Raw genomic sequence first — 6617 nt, 5'->3', positions numbered from 1 at the left:
GATGGGGAGTGGAAAAGATGTTCTGAGGTGCTGTATCATGTAATTGTTTATATCTAAAGGAAAAGTTGTTTATAGGAGAGGATGAAGGAGTTCAGCCTGGCTCTGTCCCCCCGTATTTTGCTGAAAGAGCCCTGCAGGATGGCTTTGCCTCCTGTCTGTGAGCAAAAGGACAATTCCTATGATCATTTGATGTCACCAATTAATATAGACTGTCTAGAAAAGGAAAAGGAGAAGAATCCCAGGAATTTCATTCCCTAATCTTCTACTCCACCTCCAGCCTCCAGAGAAAGCACTGCAGGAGCAACAGAGAAGCAGCAGCTGGGAGAGACAGGAGAGATGTGTGATAAGACTGGCATACAGGTCAGATGGACATGAGGGCATGAAATGATTACAAATCTCTCCTTTTTCAGACTCTGGAGAAGTTGCTCTGAAGTTACATTATCTGCGATATTATTATTATTTTTTTCATTATTATTATTTTTATTTCTCCTTAGTCTGAGTCCAGCTACAGGACCCTCTCTAGGAGCCTTGTCCTTATTTGAACTCAAATATGAGTTCTCCCCATCTGTGGGTCAGGACTCCACTTAGTGGAATCTTCAGGCATTCCACTTTAGACTGCAGCTCTGTGTGTATCACAACCATAGGGCAAATGGGCAAATTTGATATTAAGACTTTATGAATGATACATGTCCATCTGTATTGTTTGTTTGTTTGATTGATTGTTTGTTTGTTTTACAGGAAATGCAGCTGTAAATATAACAAGTCTATGTAAAATAAAGAATGCTCTCCATGTGGCATCTCCTCAAAAAGTGTAAATGTCCCTTTCTCTCCATTTAAAACTGTAGAAGTTTTTCTCTCCCATATGGATGCATACACACTGAGAGTCATATACTCCATATTAAAGAGCCCTCCAGATGAAGCCATGAGATAAATCTTTCACATGCACACAAGGAACTTCAGCTCTATAGCTTCTATTCATCTCGTGACTGTAGTTTATTAGATGGTTGCCCAGTTTCAGCTCAAGGCAGTTTCTGGCTTTGCTGGAGGCTTGAAACACAGCAACTATAATGAATGCTGAAACAGTGTAGAAATCTTCACTATTTAGAAATATTAAACACACTTAAATTGTTTTGGAAGTATCAGGCAGAAGAGTTTTATGGTGAAGAATTCATCTTGAAGATGTGTCTGCTGGGAGAGGGTATCATGCTGCTGAAGCCAGGAAGCAAAGAGCTGGTCTTCAGGCTAGTCGATATTCAGATTTTAAAGCAGTGTGGTGCTGGACATTGTCACAGTCATGTTAAGGTAAATATTTATGTGTTGTTGGTTCTTAAACATTTAGGTGTTGCAGCTGTGATTCCTCCAGTGCTCCCAGTATCTGTGAGACCTTTCAGGCACAGGAAAGAGGTGACTAACTACTGCCTCTGGCAGGTTACTTGGAGTAAAAATGAACATTCATGTAACTCTTAGCAATATGACTAGACTCCAAGGGAGCAGCTTTTCCATTCAATTCTTCCATCCTGATGCTGTCATTCAGTGTCCGTATGCACTGCTACTCCACCACAGTCTTTTTGAGAAACCTGGAAATAGGGGAGGAAGGAAGGGTGTGGGTGAAGACTAAATATGGAAGGAGTGAGCTATTATTTTGTGGTCCATGCAAAGTGAAAACAGAGAGATGGTAGTGGTACTCCAAAGCTGTCCTTCCTTCCCACAGGTACTGTCATGGTGGAAGGACAACTACAGCATATTGGGAGTGTGGAAACTCCATATTTCCCAGGGGATGATCTGCAGTTACCAATGCTTCAAGTGAGGTGTCCCTATGCGCTATCTTTAGTAGCTTGTTGTATGGAATAATTTATAAACTAAAAAGACAATTCAAAGAGAAAGAAGTCACCAGGTAATCCAAGATCAGCAGCCTGCTGGGTCTTCCAAGAAAAACAATCTCTTTTTCATTGGAGAATACCAGCGCATTACATCAGTTCAGTTTTAGCTTTGATGAACTTCTGCCAAACCCAAGGCAGGGTTCCAGTCTGTCCTGACACCTCAGTCACTGAGAGAATTCCTCACATATCTTCTATCAGACATATTTTTTTATTTATTATTTTTTAAATTTTTCTTGGCTCAATTTGAAAAATGAGCATGTGTGGGCAGGAACTTCTTCTGAACCAGAAGCTCTGCTTTACAGCCAGACTTCTGTCCTGCCCAACCAGCCATGAGACATCTGCCTGTTAGTATGCCAGCACAGTGGGACGACATCTATGCATGACACAGACATTGGTCTCCTTCCCACAATAGAGATGGATAAACTGAGACATACACATGAAGTGACTCACTCACAGAATGAATTGATGGTAGAGATGGGTCTAGAAACTAAGTGCTGGTCCTTTTATTCTTTTGCCCAAAATATAAGGTCCCAATCCAGCATGCTAATACACTGGCTAAAGCAGCACCAATGTTATCTACCAAGAAGAGAAAGAATCTTACTCAAGAAACTAAGTAGTAACCACATAATTAGAAGCACATAAGGGGAGGAAAAATTATACGTATATAGACATATATACATATATTTTTCAAAACCAGACTACTGGGCAGATGAATATTACTATCTGTGATGAATGTCCCCTCAGCTGATGCTTTTCCTGCAGTAACAGTTTGGATGACAGAATCTCACCAAGCCACTGGTAAAGAGGCCAGGATCAGCCTTGCATAGCCATAGAGTGCTACTCTGGAGTTGTGAGTTGGAAGGGACCTTGATGCATCTTACTGTTGTTGTTCTGCCCCAGAGCTCTCTAGTTACCTTGATGTAGCTGTGTGAGTTCTTATTCACAAGAACACTTAGATGCTGAACTGATAATTTAGACCGCTATTTAAATAACAAAAATTTAAATTCTACTCATGCAGCTTTGCAGATATCTGAACTGCTTGTGTGCCTAAGCTTCCTTTGTGAAGTTTCTTAAATGCTTGTATTGCTGTAGCTACCCTGAAAACAAGGAACAGCTTACATATTATTTCATATTTCAAAAAAAAATATTGAGACTTGTCTTAATATTTACAGAAGTATCTGCCTGCAAATGCCCCTTCTCAAATTCCATGCTGCAAATATCAGTCTTTTTTCTTCATAATCAGGAAGCAGATGGGCCACATCTTTTGCTCTTTGACTTTACTGTTCAAGAAGTTTCCCACTTTATAATGTATCCTGGTTCAAAGCCTTCCTCTGCCTGGGAAGATGAGAATACATATCATAGAAGAGGATTCTAAGCCCTAAATTGTAGGATCTTCTGGGATGGAGCTTTTCAACTCCATTGCTGAATCTATTCCCATGGGCAGGAGGTAATAAAATATTCATTCTTGCAAAGAGAAAGAACGTGAGGGTGACTCTTTTGCCATGATCATAGACCCACACAGGAGATGCAGGCCTTACTACCTACTCTGATATCCATTTTTTAATTTGGAAATAGCATTCATTCCATTAACAGGATAACATTATAGACACCTGACGCATAGGGGGGATGAAAGATCAAGTTGCCTCAGGAAGAAGAGGTATTTGAATGGTATTTGAATACAGGTTCTTGGATCCTAGTCATGTGCACTAACTAATTAACTGAAAAGAGATCCTTCTCCTGCTTCAGATACAAAAAGTCAGGAGAGAATTCATGTTTATGAACCTGAACAGAGACAAATAACTTCCACTAGCTTGAAGCTTGAAAGAGATACAAAATTTAATATGTCCCTTTCTGCTTGGTATTTCCTCTTGACTAGCGTAGATCGTTTCTGTTTTTCAGCCTGGATTATGTGAACCATTCTCAGACATCAGACTCTCTCCCCAGGCACTATACAGATAGCCTAAAAACTGAAAATGGGGCTGTGAATACAGTTCAGAGCAACTTTAAGCATGCTCAGAGTTAAGCACAGCAATGATGAGCCAGGGTCTCCCCTGAATCTTGTCTTGATAAAACTGACGTGCTAGTAAGGCTGTTTTGGTCAACTGTGTATGCCACTACATGAAAACTAAGGATTTAAATTTTGTACCCAAAATTGTTAAGAGAACATGTAAGAATTTTTTGTTTGGCTGTTTTGTTTTTTTGCTTGTTGTTTTTGTTATTGCTGTTCAGTTCTTCAAGCATCAGTCAGGATGGTGGTACTCAAGCCATCCCAGAGAGGAAGGAACATGGAGACACAGGAGTCAGCATGGAAATACAGAAGTCAGCACAGATATACAGAACTTGTCATGGAAAGTCATGGATGGAAGACTGACTTCTTTCGCTGGCTGCGCCTTATAAATACAGAATTAATTTTCCTTGTAGCTGCTAGGGCAGTTGTTGAAAACTGCTGAAAAACAGTTGTGTTTTTCAACAGTTGTTGAAACAGTTGTGGGGTTCTTTTTGTGTTGTGTTGAACAATTGTTAGACAGAGTGTTGAAAAACACCAGAGCTCCACCTATCTTAGAGGATCTATGCCGATTTACAACAGCTTATAAGGATCTAGTCCTTGGTGGGTAACACAGAATAGTCCTTTTGGAAAATTAAACTTTTTAAAGCATTCCATCAATTACACTTTTTTTTTTTTTCCTCAACATTTTGGCCATTGCTATAAGTTCCAATGATCCAATGATACATAGCCAATGCAAACATTAAGTCCATGACTTGCAGTTAAGCAACAGAAATTGCTGTTAACTGTGCTACTATAAGACAAAGTCTGAAATGAAGCAGACAAGAATTTTGTGTCACAAGTCACTGCTAAAACCATAAAGGAAGGTCAGCTATGCAGAGAATTTCCTGCCTTTCAGCCTAGAAAGTCAATAATGACAGCAGCGAACATTCACATGTGGAGTTTTACGATTAAATCCTCAGAAGAGCAGAAGAATGTATTTTTAGTAAATATGGCCATGAAATGTTAAATAAAAAAAAAAGTAAAAAAAAAAAAAAGTAAAAAAAAAAAAAGAGAGAAAGAAAGAAAAATGGAACTTGAAAACATAAAACCAAGAATAACTGATGCCATCACTGGAGCAGAAAGAAACACCAAATTATAAATACAAGCTCATTACCATAGTTCATTACAAAGAACAGCCAGACCAGAGCCCTGCAGATTTTCTATTTTACTTGAAGTATGACCCTAGATTCGTCAGTTTATTAAAACTGTGAAAGGAATTATCCTGAGGAAAGGAGAGAGGCTAATACTCTGGCTAATAATTGTAAAACTGTGAGATTAGAGTCACAGTGTGAGACCCTCCAGATCAAATAAATAGAGTATTCCAGCTCTTCCTTTCTCCTCAAGCAGACACGTAAGCAAAGCAATGAGAGATGCAGCAGGTGACCTGTAAAGCAAGGTCTAGACTTAAGATACCTTGATCTGTAGACTGAACCATTCCCCACTACAAAATGAGCATTCTTGCCAACAGAAAGATTTTTTACATTCAGAAATCACAGAGCAATTGAATTTCTGCTGCAAAATGAAATTTTCATAGTTTCTAGTTGCCTAAATAAGCCTCTTAAGTCAGACTTGCAGATAGGGAGGATGCAGGAAATCATAACATCCCCCAAAAATAGGAAGCCTGATGTGTGCCTGACATGTCAGATCCACTGAACACATGCAGATCTTCACAGAGTTATTTTTTTTCCATGTTGCTAGTATGATTATCTGTCAGACTTTCAGGGAAGCAATTAAACATTCCCTAAAGCAGTAAAGTTTTTAAATATGAGAGCAACTCCATGGCAAAAGTCTTCAAGAGGAATTCAGGGACTCTTCTGTTTCTTTCTGTGTGGTATAAACTTCAGTTTGCCTTTTCGCAAACTCTGAGTAAATAATTGACTATTCTCTGCTTGATTCCCTGTGTGCAGAAAAAAAAAAAAAAAAGAAAAAAAAAGAAAAAAAAAGAAAAGGTTATTCTGCACTTGGTCCTCATCTCTTTACCTCTTTAAGCTGTAAGTCCTTTGTCTGTGCCATACCAAGCACATGCGGGACTTTACTTCTGCTGGGGCCTTTAAGCATCCAATCAATCCTCCATGTCATGCCTTCCTATTTAACCACAAAGACAAAAGGGAGTGACAGAGGAATTTTCACTTTGTTTTGTTCAAACAGGTCACATCTCAATTTATTGCCAAATGATGTAATTTATTGTAATATTTAGCACATGGATTTGTTCAGCAGGCTTAAGGGGGCAAAAAAACGACCATCTCCTTGAACTTAAAGCTCAAGACACCTGTTTCTGTGCTGGAAGATGATGAGGGCAGAAAAATAGCAGCAGATACTAGCTTCTAATTTCTCCAGGACTTTCCAGGGACTTGGTGTCCCTTTTGTGAAACGGCAACTTGATTCTAGAGATAACAGCTGAGACACAGTTTTACTGACAACACTGAAAATAACACACAGGCTGGAGATAAAAAGGAGGTCAAGACCAATTAAATCTCCTAGGCTGCACAGGCCAAACTAGAAATCAATACCCTGAACACAAGAAGTGTTGGAAGGTAGTTCAAGACACATTTTTTCCCACGTTGACCAAGATTTTTCTTGATATATAAAGTGAATAGCGTCTTAAATCCCAAGACTGTGTTATAGGCTTCAGGAGGAGAGACAGCACATTGATTTAACAACTCATGTTTATAGCTAAAACCTGTCCAGGA

Source organism: Anser anser (genome assembly GCF_964211835.1).
Source record: "Anser anser genome assembly, chromosome: 1".
Lineage (NCBI taxonomy): Eukaryota > Metazoa > Chordata > Aves > Anseriformes > Anatidae > Anser > Anser anser.
Note: the sequence above shows the minus strand (reverse complement) of the source record.